The following is a 19118-nucleotide window of genomic DNA, read 5'->3' on the forward strand; positions in this document are numbered from 1 at the left end:
TATGATGATTTGACTACTATCCACTCACTCTGGGAAGAATGGTGACCTTCCTTGACCTTCCGGACTCCTAGTATTAGACATGTCATGTAACACACGCTCTGGGACCTTCACTATATTGAGCTAGCTGCATCATTTATAACAAAGGCTAAACATGCAGCTATAATACTGGGCAGTGACATGAAAAGAGTAGCATCGGGGTGCCTGGGTGGCTCAGTCGGTTAAGCGTCCGACTTCGGCTCAGGTCACGATCTCGCGGTCTGTGAGTTCAAGCCCCGCGTCGGGCTCTGTGCTGACAGCTCAGAGCCTGGAGCCTGTTTCAGATTCTGTGTCTCCCTCTCTCTCTGACCCTCCCCCATTCATGCTCTGTCTCTCTCTGTCTCAAAAATAAATAAACGTTAAAAAAAATTAAAAAAAAAAAAAAAGAAAAGAGTAGCATCAATGTTATCTTCTCTTTCATCTCATAAAGCTCTAGATCACCTACACAGAGAAAAGTGAGCCATATTTGAATCTATTTTCTCCCAATACATACAGAACTCTCCAAGAACACAGAAACACAATAGCAAACAGCATAGATAATAATAGGAGACATTTAAATATGCCTTATGGTATATACAGATTCCTCACAAAAGCATGGTTTGTAAATAAATCTACTTAAATGTTGTAAGCAGGTAGAGAATTAGAAGGAAGGTCAGAAAAAATTAAAATAGCTTGATTTGTTGAAAAGAGAATATTCAGGTAAAATGATTTAAAATAGTTTTCACTGTTGTAATATTGTTTAAATGGCATTTTAAACTGTAAACATGATCATAACTACTAAAATACTTTTCAAAAACTAGCTATTTGACTGTGGAAAGTTGCTAATTGTTTTTTGTCATACAAGCAAAACTAGGTAACTAATACCATTCTCCAAAGGATTACTCTGTAATAGTTTACAAAATCTCATTTGTAACATATTCTCAAATAGTTGAAAATGCTTATTACTAGGAATCCTTAATGGTAGAAAAATGATTGCTTATTAAGTGTTGTAAAGATTTAGTATAAAAGTAATCATAAAAATAATATAAAACTAAGCCAATAAGAATGCTTATTTTTTCTTTCTTTTTTTTTTTAATTTTTTTTCAACGTTTATTTATTTTTGGGACAGAGAGAGACAGAGCATGAACGGGGGAGGGGCAGAGAGAGAGGGAGACACAGAATCGGAAACAGGCTCCAGGCTCTGAGCCATCAGCCCAGAGCCAGACGCGGGGCTCGAACTCCCGGACCGCGAGATCGTGACCTGGCTGAAGTCGGACGCTTAACCGACTGCGCCACCCAGGCGCCCCAATAATGCTTATTTTTTCTAAAGTTGGGTTTACCATCACACACACACACATTTAAGATGATCAGTTTTCAGTAATATTAAGTTATACAAGCCTTTGATCTAGAAAATTATATCTACCTACCAGATAGATCTCTAATCTCAACACTGAAAATGGTAGTCTTATTGAGAAGTTATTTTTTTTAATGCAATCTTTTTAGTGAGAAAACTTTTTGAACAGGGGTTAGGTTTTCATAAATGCCAATAAAATGTGTTTGAAAAATTATTTACCTATTACAATTTACTGAACTTTTGTATGTGTTTATACTTATTTATGAGAATAAAATAAAAGCATCACTGGCGTTAACAATTACCATTACATACAACCTTTAGCCCTAAACAAGACATGTATAAAACGACATTCAAATACAGATTCAAATTAACATGGGCCACTCAATAATCTAAATGCATTAGCCTCATTGTCAATAATGCTATTTTAGGAACATATACAGTTTTGCTTTTATGTCAGAAAGTTGCTCCCCATTTTAACCCTGCAATGAATGTGTTTGCATGTAAGCAAAATTATCTCAAGAAGAAAAGTATGGAAACGATTGGCTGCAGAGGAACTGAGCCAGTGACCCTGTCTTCTGCTTGGTAAGATGAGAGCTGCTGAACATTGTCTAATGGGTGCCTGGAGTCTGGGTGTGTGGTTCTCAGAACAGCTACATTTGCACAGATTTTTGGCTACACTAAGCAGACAGTGAAGAAAATTACAGTGATAAACCAAGAAACAAAAATTATTCCTTGCCCATTACCTGATTATTTAGATGAAAATGTTTCAAACCTAGATTACTCAGAATATTTTAAGTCTCTGCTTTACGTTGTATATTTAGTTACTGTAAGATCTCAAGCTGAGACTCTTTATCATGTCTTTCTATAAAAAAAGTACTTCTCAGTAAGGAACTCTGAATATTGGTATGTAAGCTACTCTCTGAGTCAGGTATACACTTAGTACCTACTTTCATCCAATAAGGGGTGCAGCATATTTTCTGGGTCAACCAGAAGTTGAATAGGCAATATTTCAAAGGCAAAGTAATTAGGACATTACAGTATTTTGATGTTTGACTATTTCACATACATGATGACCCAAAATGAACAATAGCTAAGAGAAAGTCTCTAAATAGCTGAAAATTCTTATCAAGGGCAACACGAAACTGTGCTTTGCTTGTTGTTCTTGTTGAAAGCATTCCTTAATGTTGATCTGTTTATTCTTTTAGAATGTTGTGGGGTGGGGGGAGAAACTCAAGCTGATTAATGTTTTTCTTTGAATTTGTTTTTTTGAGTCCCACAGTTCAGTATTTACTTACATGGGTGCCCTGCTGCTGTGAAATCGCTCATCTATGTTTGTCTAGAAACTGTTTGCAATAAAGCTAAACCCATATGTTTTGCAAGGCTTTTACTCCCTCTTGAAAAGAAACCTGAATTTCTCCTTTTCACTAGCATGGATGAGTATTCTAGAACTGTCTTCTAGAAAGTCTCCACGCGAAGGAGGATTAGAAAATGCATAATAACAACTAATCTAACATGCCTTTACAGTTTGTTTATGATCAGGTTCTAACTTTTCTGTGAGAAAAACACCTCAGTAACTTGGCTGCAGTAAAAAAAAATACATAGAGTTTAGACCATAAAACTGCAACTAGTCTCTTTTTTTCCCCCAGGGGAGGTTTAAATTTTATTTTTCCTAGTTTGGGTAAATATGAGGCAGGCACTTCTAATTTATTATTTATTTTTTTATCACCTTTCTTTTCTTTTTAAATTTTTATTGAAATTCTAGCTAGTTAACATACAGTGCAATATTGGTTTCAGGAGTAGATTCAACGATTCATCACTTACACACAACACCCAGTGCTTGTCATCCTTAATGCCCATCACCCGTCTAGCCCATTCCCCACTCACCTCCTTCCATCAACCCTCAGTTTGCTGTCTCTTGTTAAGAGTCTCTTATGGTTTGTTTCCCTCTCTCTTTTTTCCCCTCTTCCCATATGATCACCTATTTTGTTTCTTAAATTCCACATATGAGTGAAATCATGGGATTTGTCTTTCTCTGACTTATTTCGCTTAGCATAATACACTCTAGCTCCATCCACGTTGTTGCAAATGGCAAGATTTCATTCTTTTTGATGGCTGGGTAATATTCCATTGTATGTATGTGTGTGTGTGTGTGTGTGTGTGTGTGTGTGTATATACATATATGTATATATATATATCACATGTTCTCTATCCATTCATCACTCAATGGACATTTGGGCTTTCTCCATAGAGCCAGGCACTTAAAAAAAAGTTCTTTTAAAAGCCATGATCATAAGTTTGTGAAGTTGAGCCCAAACTACTGAATTTATTTGTGAAAAAGTCACAGTATATGGTCTTTTTAATCTTGCCAAAAGAAAGGAAAAACTACTGACTTACGAAAGTATAGTACATTTTAGGGACTTTTTTAGGACATAATCGCCCAAATGTAATCCTAAGGGAGTTAGCCTTCTAATAATAAGAAAGAAGTTTAGGGGGGCACCTGGGTGGCTCAGTTGGTTAAGTGTCCGACTTTAGCTTAGGTCATGATCCCACGGTTCATGGGTTCGAGCCCTGCATCGAGCTCTGTGCTGACAGCTCAGAGCCTGGAGCCTTCTTCAGATTCTGTGTCTCTCTCTCTCTCTGCCCCTCCCCTGCTTGTGCTCTGTCTCTTTCTCTCTGTCTCAAAAATAAATAAACATAAAACAAAAAAACTTTAAAAAAAAGAAAGAAGTTTAGGTTTTGCCAGTTGGAAATATTTGGAGATCAAATACTGATATACTTTCTAGACCCTTATAACTAATATTAGCTGTGGGTGGGAGGCACAAAGGCTAATGGCTTTAAGACTTTAGTTCTCTTTTCTACCTTCTCAACTCATTAAAATATCTGATTTAAACACAAGCTCTACTATAACTGGAAGCTTTTATCTCTTTCTCCCTCTCACCCATTTTGCCCATCTTCCCCCCTCCCTTCCCCTCTGACAACCATCAGTTTGTCATCTACATATGAGATAGACGGTGGCCACACTTGAGAGCATAGCATAATGCATAGACTTGTGGAATCACAGGTGTAGATTTACCTGAAACTAATGTAACACTGTGTGTCTACTATCGTCGAATTAACAAATTAAAATAAGCTGTGTTTTTACTCATCATTTCCCACTCCAAGTTTGGATGATGGAAAGAGATCTCTTATTTTGTCCTGGTGTACTCCCTGCCTTTTCACTACTTTTCTTTTCAAAAGAGATAAACATGTTCTTGTCATCCACAGCTGTTCCTCCAGATGTTCCTGAATCAGGACCAAAATCAGCTCATCTGTGCTTTAAATGTGGTCTTCTTGGGAAATCTCTATCTTCTCTAGGTGAGATGTCTCATAATTCCAGGGCACAGCAGGACGGAGACCTTTTCTTCTAAGAACATCTGCCTGCCAAGAGCAGTATGAAGCATCCTGACCAACTTGGCCATGGAAAAGGCAGGCCCAACATCTAGTGGCCCATCCACGGGAGGCAAGAACGTCTATCAGCTGGGAAGTGAGCAGAATGAAATCACAGTGAAAGTTCCTGTTGTAGAGAAAATGCACTTCATTGTTGAATTCAGAATTCATTTATTGAGGATGCAATGTGTGCTCTGTCATTGGCATTCACCATTTTATTTAAATCTTACTCGATGACATAGTGAATTTCATCACCATTTTATAAATTAGAAAATGACATTTAGGGAATATATGAATAAGGATTCCTAAGATGACATTGCCAGAAATCCAATGCCAGCTGTTTTAAGTAAAAGAGAATTTAGTTGGCTCAAATAACTGGAAAACCTATGATGTTGCCTTCAGGCCTGGCTGAGTCCACAGGGTCGAAGGTTATCATCATTTTTCTGGCACTTCATCTTTGTGTCTCAGCTCTGTTTCCCTCTGAGTTGGCTTTATTTTCAGATAGGCTCTTCCCAGTGTATCAAAGATGAACACTGAAGTTCCAGGCTGATATTACCCCCATAGCTAGTAATTCCAACAGGGAGAAAGAGTGCCTTTTTTTCTGAAAACTCTAGAAAAAAAAGGCCTGACGAAGATTAATTGTTTTGGCTTGGATCACATCCTCGTATCTGAACCAATCACTTGAACAATGTGCTCTGCCCAGGCCTGGGTCATGTCGTCCACTTCTGTGGTGAGAGGATGTGGTCTGATCATATGAAGAAGGTCCCCACAGAAGAGTTCAGTGACTATAACAAGTGGAAAAGGAAATCATTTCGCCATTGTTTGGCGACAAACAAACGAACAAACAAACTCTGTAGTTACCACATTCTTGTAAAGGGAAGTGAAAATCTTGCCCAAGACTACATTGCTGGGATTCATTGTCACCTGAACTGACTCCAAATCCCATTCTCTCTCCTACCCTAAAGAAGAAAGGGAGGAACAGACAGTCAAACTATCTAAGGAGAGAAGACTGAAGTTAGGTCCACCAAATGTCTCCAAAATACTTTGGGAGTAAATTAAATGGTAGCCTCAGTTCTTTATGGGGTTTGGTACACTCTACTACAGAAGTAGAGATCCCTAGAAAATTTGTGTCTCTGAATCATGGATTTCTAATTTAGGGTTTGCCCTCATAATTATAAAAATGTTTACTATTCAATTTAACCTGTAATTAAAATTTTCTAAAGTATATTTAAAGTGTTCTTACCATTTTTAAGAGAGCATGTATATAGAATGTAATGGCTCCAAGTCATCAACATAAACATTAGCTATTATGATGTACAACAATATAATTTACAACAATAGAGTCTCTGGAGGGTAGTAGAAGTATTTACCCGTATCTCAAATTTAAGTTTTCCTATCAGCTCTTGTTATTTTTCTGTCACTTCCCTCATCTGTCAAGACAACCTAAAAAACAAAATAAAATGATAGTTTTACTAGGATAAAAGAGTGGTCATCTACCACCACTAGCCTCCATCAATGAGCTCTGCTATTATGCTGTTTGATGCTTCAAAAGTATAGTGAACTTAGAAATCAGATAACTGGTCATACTCGAGAGGTGTAGATATGTTCAATCAATGCTTCTGAGACTGGTCTTTTTGTAAATGAACTTCAAATACATTTATTACTGAAAATGATTTTTTTGTATGGCTGAAGTATTAAGAAATAATATTTCTGTAAAAAATTTGGCCAGTAACTACATAGGCAATGCCTCAAATATTTAAAGAAAAATAAAGCATAAGCTTCTTAATATAAAGTAGGTTTCACAACATATTCAGGACATAAATAGAGACTGGGGTAACATGGCAGATCTGGATATCCCTCTCACCTCCAGAGTGTAAAGGTGGTAGAAAATCTTTTTTTAATGCTTGGAATCTGAGGTTAGATTTGGGTTTGATTTAGAGATTGATCATCTTTTTGTTATGTATGCACAGACAAGTTCCTTATCCTCTCTGAGCTTCAATTCACTCACTTGTAAAACACAAATATAATAGCTTCTTTGGAGGGTACTCATGAAAATTAAATAAGATAATATTTTGAAGCTCTTGTCAAAAGCACTTTTGAAAATGATGTCTACATTATTGTTGTTATTGTTGTTACTGCTGCTCTGATCCAATAGAATCTAATCACGTGCCAGAGCTGGATTTCAGTAGCATAGCAATATAGGCAGAAGAGTACTGGAGGCTGAAAAACTGAGGTTTAGGGTTTTAGTCTCAAATATTCCTTAACTACTTTCTAACTCTGTTGGAAAAGAGATAAAGAATTGGAGAAATTTTTGTCTCCAAGATTTAAAAAGTAAAGTTTGTAAATGCTTACAATTTGTTTATACTTACTGTTCCATCTATTATTTTAGTGGGAAGGGGGTGAACAGGTGGTAAGAAGTTAGTACAGTAGAGTAGTATCTTATAAAGGAAGAAGGAGACCCTAAGTCAATGGGTGTCATGGAAATCAATGCAAATAGCCTATCATTCCATATACCAGACCTGCTAGGGCTGTGCATAGAAGTCTAGCAGGCCTGGATTGCAGATTCTAAGAAAGAAACTCCAACCCTTGGGCTCGATGGCTTTATATTGCATGATTAGGGAAGCATGGCTCCTCCCCTCGTTGTTCAAGAGCCAAGATACAATAACAATATTAGTTGACAGAACCTTGGCTCCCACCCTATCTTGCCATCTTAAGCATTCACTGTTGAGGGTAACTCCAGTCTCTCCTGGCCATGATGGTCTGGGAAGAGAAAGCTGGTGTCCAAACTTGCAGTTGACTAGGACTGATTATCTCAAGCACTGATACAAAGCTGGTTTGAAGGGAGCTTCAAGGAAAATCTTTTTTTTTTTTTTTTACTGTGAAACCAGCCTGTAAAGGATCAGTGTTGGGCAAGTTAATTCTTGCCTCTCAGCAGGTAAAGTCATAATTGTATATAATTAAAACTACCTTTGAAAAATCCCTTAAATTTACCCAAAGCACAGTATACATGGTTTATATATAGAATTCTGCACAGTAATTTTATGCACATTAAAGAGAGAATCACTGGGGCCCCTGGGTGGCCTAGATAGTTAAGTGCTTGACCCTTGATTTTGGCTCAGGTCATGATCTCATGGTCGGTGGGATCGAGTCCCCCGTGGGCTCATGTGTGCATGCTCTTCCTCTATTTCTCTCTCAAATAAATAAACATTTAAAAATAAAAAAGAGAGAGAGAGAGAGAAAGAGAGAGAGAATCACTGAGGTAGGCTGAAGGGTGGAAAAGGTTTAGTCTATAGAGAAATACCCAGCATTCAAAGCATTTGGTTTTTAAACAACACTGAAGGGTGCCAGGGTGGCTCAGTCAGTTAAGCATCTGACTTTGAGACTTTGGCTCAGGTCACAATCTCATGGTTCATGGGTTTGAGCCCCACATTGGGCTCTGTGCTGCTTCAGATTCTGTGTCTCCCTCTCTCTCTGCCCCTCCTCAGATCACGCTCTGTCTCTCTCTCTCAAAAATAAACATTAAACAAATTTTAAAAAACACACTGAAATCACTGCATGAATGAGAGCCTGAGAGCTTACTCTATTCTCTTTTACTAGAAAATCTCTATAGCACTAATATTTATTAATAGGTTTGTTGTTGGAAGAATTCTATCAGTTCTTAAGTTAAATGAACTTTGTTCAGTTTTCACAGGTAACAATTGTTGGTGTAATAAAAACTACTGAATTATTTTTGTTTTCATATGACATTTGAGCTTTGCTTTGCTTTTGGTTTCTTGGCCAAGGGCTATTTTGTAGTCAAATAGAAAATGACATGTGAAATATTACAATGAAAGAAGAAAAATTATTAATAAGAAATGTATATTAAAGAGTCAAATACATCATTTTTCCTTTATCACCTCATTAGAAGAAAACTACTATGGACCAAGAAAATTCCTATCCATTGTCTGATTTAATTCTTATAATAATTTTATGATATTCATCCTAGATGAGAAAACTCGGACTTTAAGAGATGAAGTCATTTACCTTGGTCCGTGCATCTGGGAAAAACGATACCAGAAATAAATCACTGCTCTTTTGAATCTAAGGCTCTATGTCCTTCTCTTGCCTCTGTATATCTTAAAAAACTATCTGAGAGGCGCCTGGGTGGCTCAGTCGGTTGAATGCCCGACTTTGGCTCAAGTCATGATCTCACAGCTCATGAGTTCAAGCCCCGCATCAGGCTCTGCGCTGACAGCTCAAAGCCTGGAGCCTGCTTAGGATTCTGTGTCTCCTTCTTTCTCTGTCCCTCCCCCACTAACACTCTGCCTCTCTGTCTCTCTCTCTCTCCAAATAAATAAATATTAAAAAAATTTTTTAATCTGACATTTAGTCATCAAGTTAAACCCTAAGTACAATATAAAAGTTTACTTGCTTCTTCATATACACTTGCTAAAAATAGGCAAGAAATCAGCCTCTCAAACATTTACCTAATGGTTCTATTTATGCATGCCCATATATCAGCATTACCTGGTTCCAGATGTTATTAGAAATATTGTGGCATTACATTGTTCTGGATATTGTTGTAAATATCAGTTTGCAATTCATCTGACTAGATTTACTCATATGCTTCGGGAATGACAATTATTTCAGTCTAACTAGGTTTACCGGGATTCGGAATGATCTCACATATTGTCACCAACTACTCAGGTAAGAAAGAACCCTTTGGCTATATAGGAATAGTTTAAGCAATAATATCTATTGGCTTCTTAGGTTTCATTGTATGAGCTCACCACAAGTTCACTGTAGGAATGGACGTTGACAGATGAGCATACTTCACATCAGCCACTATAATTATTGCTATTCCTACTGGAGTAAAAAGTATTCAGCTGACTCACTACCCTTCACAGAGGAAATATTAAATGGTCTCCTGCTATCTTATGAGCCCTGGGCTTTATTTTCCTATTTGCTGTAGGGGGCCTAACGGGCATTGTACTAGCAAACTCCTCATTAGATATTGTTCTTCACGATACATATTATGTAGTAGCCCACTTCCACTATGTATTGTCAATAGGAGCAGTATTCACTATTATAGGAGGTGTTGTTCACTGGTTCCCCCTGTTTTCAGGGTATACCCTCGGCAACACCTGGGCAAAAATCCACCTCACGATTTTGTTCGTAGGTGTTAATATAACATTTTTCCCACAACACTTCCTAGGCTTATCAGGGATACCTCGACGATACTCCGATTACCCAGATGCATACACTACCTGAAATGCAATGTCCTCAATAGGTTCTTTTTCAGCTCATTAACAGCAGTAATGTTAATAATCTTCATAGTCTGAGAAGCCTTCGCATCTAAACAAGAAGTAGCAATAGTAGAATTAACTACAACTAATCTCGAATGATTGCATGGATGTCCTCCTCCATATCACACATTTGAGGAGCCAACCTTATGTGCCCTTAAATAAGAAAGGAAGGAATCGAACCCTTTTAGCTGGTTCCAAGCCAATACCATAACCACTATGTCTTTCTCAATAAAGAGGTATTAGTAAAAAATTACATAACTTGGTCAAAGTTAAATTATAGGTTTAAATCCTTTGTATCTCTATGGCATATCAACTAGGTTTTCAAGATGCTGCATCCCCTATTATAGAAGAACTTCCTCACTTTCATGACCATACATTAATAACTGCATTCCTAATCAGCTCCTTAGTTCTCTATTTCACTAATACTGACAACTAGGCTTACACATACAAGCACAATAGGTGCTCAAGAAGTAGAAACTATCTGAACTATTCTGCCAGCCATCATTTTAATTCTTATTGCCCTACCTTGTCTACAAATCCTATATATGATAGATGAGATGAACAACCCTTCCCTAACTGTGAAAACTATAGGACATCAGTGATACTGAAACTATGAATATACTGATTATGAAGACTTAAACTTTGACTCCTTACATAATTCCCATTCAAGAATTAAAACCCGGAGAACTCCGACTACTAGAAGTCGATAATTGAGTAGCACCGCCAGTAGAAATGACTGTCTGCATACTAATCTCATCGGAAGATGTCCAGAATTCATGGCTGTTCCATCCCTAGGCCTAAAAACTGATGCCATCCAGGCAGACTAAACCAAACAACCCTAGTGGGCACACGGCCTGGGTTATATTATGGCCAATGCTCAGAAATCTGCGGCTCAAACCACAGTTTTATACCTGTTGTCCTTGAATTGGTTCCACTACCATATTTCGAAAAATGATCAGCATCTATACGGTAAAATCATTAAGAAGCTAAATAAGCATTAACCTTCTAAGTTAAAGATGGGGAGTCTAAGCTCCTCTTAATGACATGTCACAACTAGATACACCAACCTGATTTATCACTATTATATCAATAATATAACACTGCTCATTATATTTCAACCAAAAATGTCAAACCATTCATATCCATGAAATCCAGAACCTAAATCTGCAATAACGCTAAAACAACCTAATCCCTGGGAAGAAAAACGAATGAAAATCTATTTGCCTCTCTCAGTACCCCAACAATAATAGGGTTACCTATTGTTATTCTAATTGTAATATCCCAAGTATCCTGTTTCCCTCACCCAATCCACTAGTTAACAACCCTCTGATTTCACTGCAACAATGACTGGTTCAACTGGTTTACCCAGCCAAGTGTTGGCATTTTTGGCTTTCCTTCTTAATCCTGGGAAATAAGTTTCCTTCATAAGCCCTGAAAATAAGTTTAACTGTTGTTACAACAGCTTAAAAGTATTTTATTAGTTTTTAACTGTTATTTACATTTTTTAAAATGTTCCTTATTTTTGAGAGAGACAGAGACAGAATGTGAGTGGGTTAGGGGCAGAGAGAGAGACACACACACACAGAATCCGAGGCAGACTCCAGGCTCTAAGCTGTCAGCACAGAGCCTGACGCGGGGCTCGAACTCTCACGAGCTGTGAGATCATGACCTGAACCGAAGTCAGACGCTCAACCGAGTGAGCCACCCAGGCGCCCCAACCATTATTTGGATGGTAATATAACATTATTATGAAGGATGACATTTTTAATGTAAGAAATTATAATGTAATATTTAGCAATTGATTTACTTTTGAATATAGAATATTCAAAAAATATTAATTTAAGATTATTTATTGAGCCCCTTTTATGTTTCAGAGACTTCTTAGTGCTGCACATACAGCAGTGAATAAAGAAGACAAGATCCCTGGCTTTATGGATTACCTCCTTAGAAGCTGGAGGACAACAATAAGCAAGTAAAAGAAATGACAAACAATTAATATGGATAACAGATTGTAACGCATGCACAGAAGGAAACAAACAGGAGACATGAGAAGTAACATGGGTGATGGAACAGGGGAACCATCTTCAGCAGAGAAGTCAAGGAAGGCTTCCCAGAGGAGATAGTTGAACTTACACCTGAAGATAAGAAAGAACCTGTTGTTTAAAGAGCATGGGTAAAGGCTTTCCAAGTACGGAACATGCCAAATTCCTAAGGCAGGGAAGAACGTGGCTGTTTGATCAATAGAAAGTCATCCATGAAGCACAGAGGGGCAGGATGAAAGTGAGGGGTGGGCAGGAGGCAGATCACATGGACATGTGGGTCACAGTAGGCATTTGGATGTAATTCCAAGACCAATGGGAAGCCACTGACGGTGGACTCGGCAGGAGCGGGATAGAGTCTGGTTCAGCATGCCTGCTGGTGAGCGGAGCTCCCTTTGTGCCAAACACTGTACTAGGATGGCTCCTTCTTACCCAGTAGGTGGTCTCATCACTATTGACATAAGAGGAAACAGAGCCACAAAAATTATTCAGCCTCACTTAGCTGGTGGGTTTGAAACTCATACATTGACTTCCCAAGACCAACTACTCAACCCGCCAGGCCTGGCTCTAGATAATTACGTAAATGGCCCCTGATTAGTGACATTTTATATTGCCAATGTTTTCAGCATTCGATTTTTCCCATTTCTTGCCAGATTGGAATCCAAACTAAACTTAATAACCTCTTGAGGGCTAACGGCAGTATTAGTTTAAAACTAAGATTGTGTCAGAGTAAAGGCTCTTAGTCAAGAGATAAGTGAAATATATATTTTAAAAATGTGTGGTTGGTGCTGACCAGGACCTCTATCTTTTTCATAGACGACCACTCAAGGTGCTAGTGGGATAAAACTAACAAGAAGCACTTAAGGGAACATTACACGGAAACTCACTAGAGGTTGGTAAAACCTTATACACCACAAGAATAGACAGATTATTGCTCTGAAAATGGACATAGATTGGATTCAACGTGGATGATTTAAGTACAGTCCAATTGGACACAGATGTCTAAACATCTCAGGATTTTCCTAGTCTCAGAGTTTAGTCTGTCATGTCAGGCTCCTCTGTTACCCTGCATACATGGAACACGCTAGGACAGACATGTAATATGTTTCAGGTCTCAGGCTTTCCTTGACTTTGCCACTATATTCTTTTCTTATTCTTTTTAAAAAAAATTTTTTTTTAACATTTATTTATTACTGAGAGACAGAGAGAGACAGAGCATGAGCATGGGAGGGGCAGAGAGAGAGGGCAACACAGAACCTGAAGCAGGCTTCAGGCTCTGAGCTGTCAGCACAGGCTCAAACCACGAACCACGAGATCATGACCTGAGCTGGAGTTGGATGCTTAACCAACTGAGTCACCCAGGTGCCCCTTTTTTCTTTTTTATTTATACTGTTTGTTTCCAAAACTGCTTGCTATTTCCTTGTACTGAGTGGCAACTTTCATCAATAAAGTAACCAAAAACCCAGAGTGGATGTTGCTAAAAGGCAAGGAAGTAAGGTCACAGTATATTTCATAAATTACATGGTTCTTATAAGGAATCAGAGAAGGGATCTTAGTATTATTTTTAGTTATGAAATAAGAGTAATGGTAATGTTTACTATAAGCATTAGGCATGCTTATATTAATTAACTCTTTAATCCTATTAGACTGTGCTATTATTACCTCCATTTTGCAGATGTGGAAACTAACACAAACAGAGACTTTGTAACTTGCCCTGGGCCCCAGAGCAAGTAAATAGTAGAGCTTGGAGTGACTCCAGCTGCCTGGCTCCGTGTATGTGCTTTTAGATTCCTTTTTATGATGTTTTATGGCAAGATCTAGAACACATTTGGAGTCATGAACCCCTGAATTTTTAATAAATGTCCAGAACTTAATAGAGCACTTGTATACCCTAAAGCCAGGGGATATTAATAGCTTAGAGAGGATATTAATAGGAGAAGGCATTATTAGAAGAGACTCTTCAGGGGTATTAATAGGAGGGAGAGTTTTCTATCAACTTAGAATGATTCAGGAGACATACAAAATAAATATTTTAGTGCAAAAGCATCAAGAAGAACAGGAGATAAGCCCTTTAAAAGGATTTCTGGGGTAAACATGTAGTCTCTAACTGAACAAAAACCTGCTAAAACTGTAGAAAATGGTAGATGACTTCTCGTTACATCAATCTGTAAAATGAAAAGATCCTTGCAGCTTCATTTATCACTGCTCACCCAAAACTAGAATCCTCCGTAATAGTAAGTATAAAGATTTCATCTTATCTGTGGACTCACTTCCCTAGTGTAGTTCACATGTTTGCATTTCCTGCGCGCTGGGAGTAATGGTGGTGTTCTCACATTCCCCTAGAGGATAAGGAGCGCCCAGAAATGAGAGTAACTAACCGCGGTGGGCCTTTCTTATGTTCTTAAGGAGTTGGCTTGCATTAACGCTTTCAAGTCTCACAACTGCTGAGGTCAGACTTGATGGTGGGTGGGGAGCTACTTTGCCCCACTGTTCCCCTCCTAACCCCACCCTGGTCTAACCAACCCCTCTCCTGTGCTGGAGGAGTTGCTGGTCTGAGTTCAGAACCAGAGGCACAGGGCTTTGTTTACAGTAGATAAGATTACACTTCCTTAAAGTTACCATGGGACCCCCATGAGACTTCTTGTGGTAAAGTGACCTGGACAAAGTCTGTCTCCTGAGTCAGATCACCAGCCATTTTTTTCTCTTTCACCTCCTCCATGACAAGACAGGGTGGCTAGTCCGGCTAATTCATTGAAAAGCCAAGGAATAAAAGGCCTCACGTACGCTCCCTGGACCATGTCACATTTTCATCTGAGATTTTACCGGCATCCAGGATGTAGGTTACTGGGAACTCTTCCAGATATTTATAAAGTGGCTCCTTAGTTCCCATTTTGGGTATTTCCTAATCAAGTAAGTATCTTGATTAGAAACTCCTTTGGGAATTAGAATGAGTGGCAGATTACCAAACCTACCTTCCTTCTATTTCCCTAACAGTAAAAGACTTTCTCTCTCCAGGAGTCAAATGAGGGAACCAAATTATAGCTGGGTTAGGTAAGGTATCACTGGCACACGGTTAAAATGCAAAGCACTGGGGCGCCTGGGTGGCTCAGTTGGTTTAAGCGTCTGACTTCAGCTCAAGTCATGATCTCGAGGTCCGTGAGTTCAAGCCCCGCGTTGGGCTCGGGGCTGATGGCTCAGAGCCTGGAGCCTGCTTCCGATTCTGTGTCTCCCTCTCTCTCTGCCCCTCCCGCGTTCATGCTCCATCTCTCTCTGTCTCAAAATAAATAAACTTTAAAAAAATAAAATAAAATGCAAAGCACTGAAACACGTCCTGGAGCAAGAATACTTAATCAAACCTTTTTTTAGTAGAAGAAATGTAAAGCCTTTGGTTCCACTTCCAGCAAAAATCTAGAACCAACCTAGAACCCAGAGTGTGCTCTTCCATAATGGGAAGTGGGAGGATGGAGGGATGTGAGACTTTGATGATCAGCTTGAGGAAGATAGAAGCAGGTTTTCCAATAAAGGACACGGCCCTAGAGCTGTCAGCAATGGTTCTTGTCCTAGATTTTCATTACTTAATGTCTCTAGAATGGGCTTCCTTTGCTGTAAGAGGAACACATTACCTAAATGACCTCAAGCTACCTCTCAGCCCAGAATTCACGGCTCTTGGAAAGGGCTGCTGGGAGAATCAGATAAGATGCGAAACCACTTTAAACATTTTACTGCATGCCTGGAAATGTATATTAGATGAAATCATAGCAAACTAGTTCTAAATGTCTTAAAAACACAAGATCCCCGTCATTCCCACTTTGGTCCCCTCTGAGGGCACCTCCACCCAAAATAGCTCCCAAGGAAACATCAAAGGCCCAGAAAATCCTTAAAAAGCAAATGTCTCTGCTGTTGTTATTTTTCCCTGAGACTCTTTTCTTCCCCAGCCAGGTTCCTTTGAATGATTTCCCCAGGAAGAACACTCCATTGTCACAAATGGAAGTTGCCACCTGTGATCTATAGAGAGGCAAATAGAACTCAACAGGAGGGTAATGAAACAGATAGGTTTTGCTAAATCAGAGAACTGGGAAAGAGAAGTATCAGTTGAATTCTACCTTATCACAGCAGTTAAAATAGAAGTCTAAGAAGTAGGCACTGTCTTTAGAGAAATAGACAGAATTTGTGCAGGAGGAAAAGACCTAGGGATAGAATGCAGCCAAGAGAGGGGAGGGTCAGACTTAATAAAGGGGGATTAACATGGCAAATGAGCTTGGTGAGGGTAGACGCACATGATAGAACGTTAAGAACAAAGTCCAACTATCCATAAGGGACTCTCCTACATTGATTAAAATAACCCGAGCAACATAGATATTAGAATCCCCGCTTCATAGACGAAAGTGAAGCCTAGGAGCGATGAATTACTCCAGTCACATAGGGAGTAAGTAGAAACAGGACTCTTCAACGCTACCCTAAAAACATTAGTGATTCCTCAAATCCTTCTTCTCCCCATTCCTATATTCATCACTGAATCTCCATTTTGATAGCTGTGGAGGATGGGGGGCAGGGTAGAAAAGTGTCCTGTGGTGCACACGAGTGAGTGTCAGTGTTAGCGCAGCCATAACTCCTGGCTCAGGTGCTGAAGATACAGTCACCCACCCGGGGACCGTTGACTCTTGTCTATCTCAAGAGAGGTGACTCTCAAGCATGTTAAACCAAGCAGTTAAGTCTCTTCTTTTGTAGTTTCCTACAGGGTGAACACACGGTCAAGTTAATCAACTGCAAAATGCCTGGTAATAGGACAGGGCCCCACCCCCAGCTCCCACTGCTGCTCAAAGGGATGGAAACAGGGTTAGAGTGTAGGTTTGAAGTGAGACAGTGGACATTTAGGTCAGTGGAGGATTTGCTTGGGCAGCTTTGTGTCACTGCTCAGGAGGGATCCAAATGTAAAAGAAGAACCAAACCCACTCTGGAGAGGCGAAGTCCAGCTGATATGTACAAAGTACTGTTACATCAACAAATGCCATTTTTCTGGCTTCCAAGGTACAAAAATGGTTGTGTAAGTGCATTTTTTTTCCAGTTTGTCTACCAACAAGGAGCTCTTTTCTTTCTTCTTTAACTGAAGTATAGTTGACATAAAATTTTATAAGGACCTCTTTCCTTATAGTTACAATGAGACCCTTGTTCTGAAAGATCTTTATCTACCAAACTTCATTTATTAAGTAAATCAGTTTATTTGCTGAGTTTTTTACTCATCAAAGATATAACTGCCCATCAAAGCCTCTCATGAGCTTGGGATAACTAATATATCCACAGTGTGGTAATTATAATTCCAGGCTGAAGCAAAGAAAGTTGACCTCTTAATTAGCATGCGCAACTTCGCCATAGTAAATGAGTCATCTCTCCTGGCTTTTTATGCTGAAATACCGAAAATAGCTTCCAGTTTGTCCTGTAGATTGGGCACCTAGTTCTGAAACAATGGAGTTTGCTGGTCCATGAAACTGGATCAGGTGCCCTTTTTACCTAATCCTTTAGGACTTTCTGCAGGCTCTTTCCATCACATTTCCATGTTGCGTTGGAGTTATCGTTTTTTTGTTTTTTAGTTTTTGCTTAGCAACAGGCATTATACTTAACAGTCCTGGAGGCTGAGGAGTCCAAAAACAAGGCGGAAGCTTTTTTGGTTCCAGTGAGAGCTCTTACAGATGGCCGCCTTGGGGCTGGGTACTCATATGACCTATTCTTTGTACAGCCTGGGAGAGAGAGAGCCACTGTAATTGTCTTTTTACATATACATAACTAGCTTTTGACTTCTAGCTACCATCTCTAATTATATGAGTATACCTACTAAGTTTCTTCTAAATACGAGGTTTCCTACAAAACATTTCCAATGGATGTTATTTTCTCCATCTGATGTCACCATTATCTGTTTTGCTACATGTATATTCAACATTTTGGTACGTATGCATTCAAAGAAATGAAAATACCCTTTCTCTAACTCCCACCTTGACAAATAGGCAGAAGCAGATGATTCACATGCCGAATGAATGAAACAAGGAGGAAGGGTAAAAGAAGAGGGGAAGGATAGGGAAATATATTTATATTTATCAAAATATGAGCTTAGCTATACATAGAAGAGAAGGTGAACATCAATGCCCAGAGAACATGTCACCAGTACCTAACTAGAGTTTAGAAGCTGAGGAGGAAATGACAGGAGATGATGGTGCAGGTTGAAGATCATGTGTTCCCTAGTAAGAAATTAGGTTCTATCTGGAAGCTACAGAGTCATAGAATTTTGGAAAAGATGTATTTGTGTTTTAAAAAGCATAACAGGAGGTGTCTGGGTGGCTCAGTTGGTTAAGCATCCGACCTCAGCTCAGGTCATGATCTCGCGGTTCATGGGTTCAAGCCCTGCATTGAGCTCTGTGCTGACGGCTCAGAGCCGGAGCCTGCTTGAGATTCTGCATCTCCCTCTCTCTCTCTGCCCCTTCCCCACTTCTGTGCGTGCACACTCTCCCTCTCTCTCAAAAATAAAATAAACATTAAAAAAAAAAAAAGAAAGCATAATGGCTCTGACCACAGTGACCTGTGTTTAACCCAGATGTCAGCAGCATGACCCTGACTAGTGACACAATGGAAATGCCTTTGGGTCGCCCCAAATCTCTGGTTCTCTCATAGACCTCTGCTGTTCCCAGGGAGTTCCTGTTTGGCCTCCCCAGTCCCTCAGGCCTCTCTTCTCTTTCAACATCAATCCTAATCGGACATCCAGTTCTCTCTCCCTCGGTTTCAAACACACAGTAAAACAACAGTTTCACTTCATTTACACAGTCTTTTGGATTTTTGTTGCTATGTTTTTTAGTTTTTTGAGGGTTTGGTTTGGTTTTGAACGCTGCCCTGAAGATTTCTTAGGGAAGACACAGAAAAGTTACATGTCAGTGATGCAAAATTGATGGGAAAAAGAGGCCTTATTGTCAAAACACCCTTAGATTTCCACTGCCTGGAGCTTTACCGGGTTGC

General features: G+C 39.2%; 3 long non-coding RNA genes and 1 pseudogene across 3 annotated transcripts in view; 3 read left to right on the top strand and 1 right to left on the bottom strand.

The window, feature by feature from the left end:
• Positions 1-11344, bottom strand: LOC115505189. The gene is made up of 3 exons (XR_003965942.1): positions 11287-11344; positions 10335-10338; positions 1-13 (listed from the first exon to the last, which is right to left on the bottom strand). It is a non-coding gene; the product is annotated as an uncharacterized LOC115505189 (long non-coding RNA).
• On the top strand, positions 5524-11054 carry LOC115505187. Its single transcript, XR_003965940.1, has 3 exons — positions 5524-5538; positions 7214-7216; positions 10852-11054. It is a non-coding gene; the product is annotated as an uncharacterized LOC115505187 (long non-coding RNA).
• On the top strand, positions 9427-10310 carry LOC116737844 (annotated as a pseudogene).
• LOC115505188 overlaps positions 11073-19118 on the top strand; it is a 19101-nt gene continuing 11055 nt past the window's right edge. The window contains exons 1-2 of the long non-coding RNA XR_003965941.1: positions 11073-11353; positions 12089-12091. This is a non-coding gene — a long non-coding RNA (uncharacterized LOC115505188). The remainder of the gene's footprint in view (positions 11354-12088; positions 12092-19118) is intronic.

The sequence above is a fragment of the Lynx canadensis genome, chromosome F1 (assembly GCF_007474595.2).
Source record: "Lynx canadensis isolate LIC74 chromosome F1, mLynCan4.pri.v2, whole genome shotgun sequence".
In the NCBI taxonomy this organism is placed as follows: Eukaryota; Metazoa; Chordata; class Mammalia; order Carnivora; family Felidae; genus Lynx; species Lynx canadensis.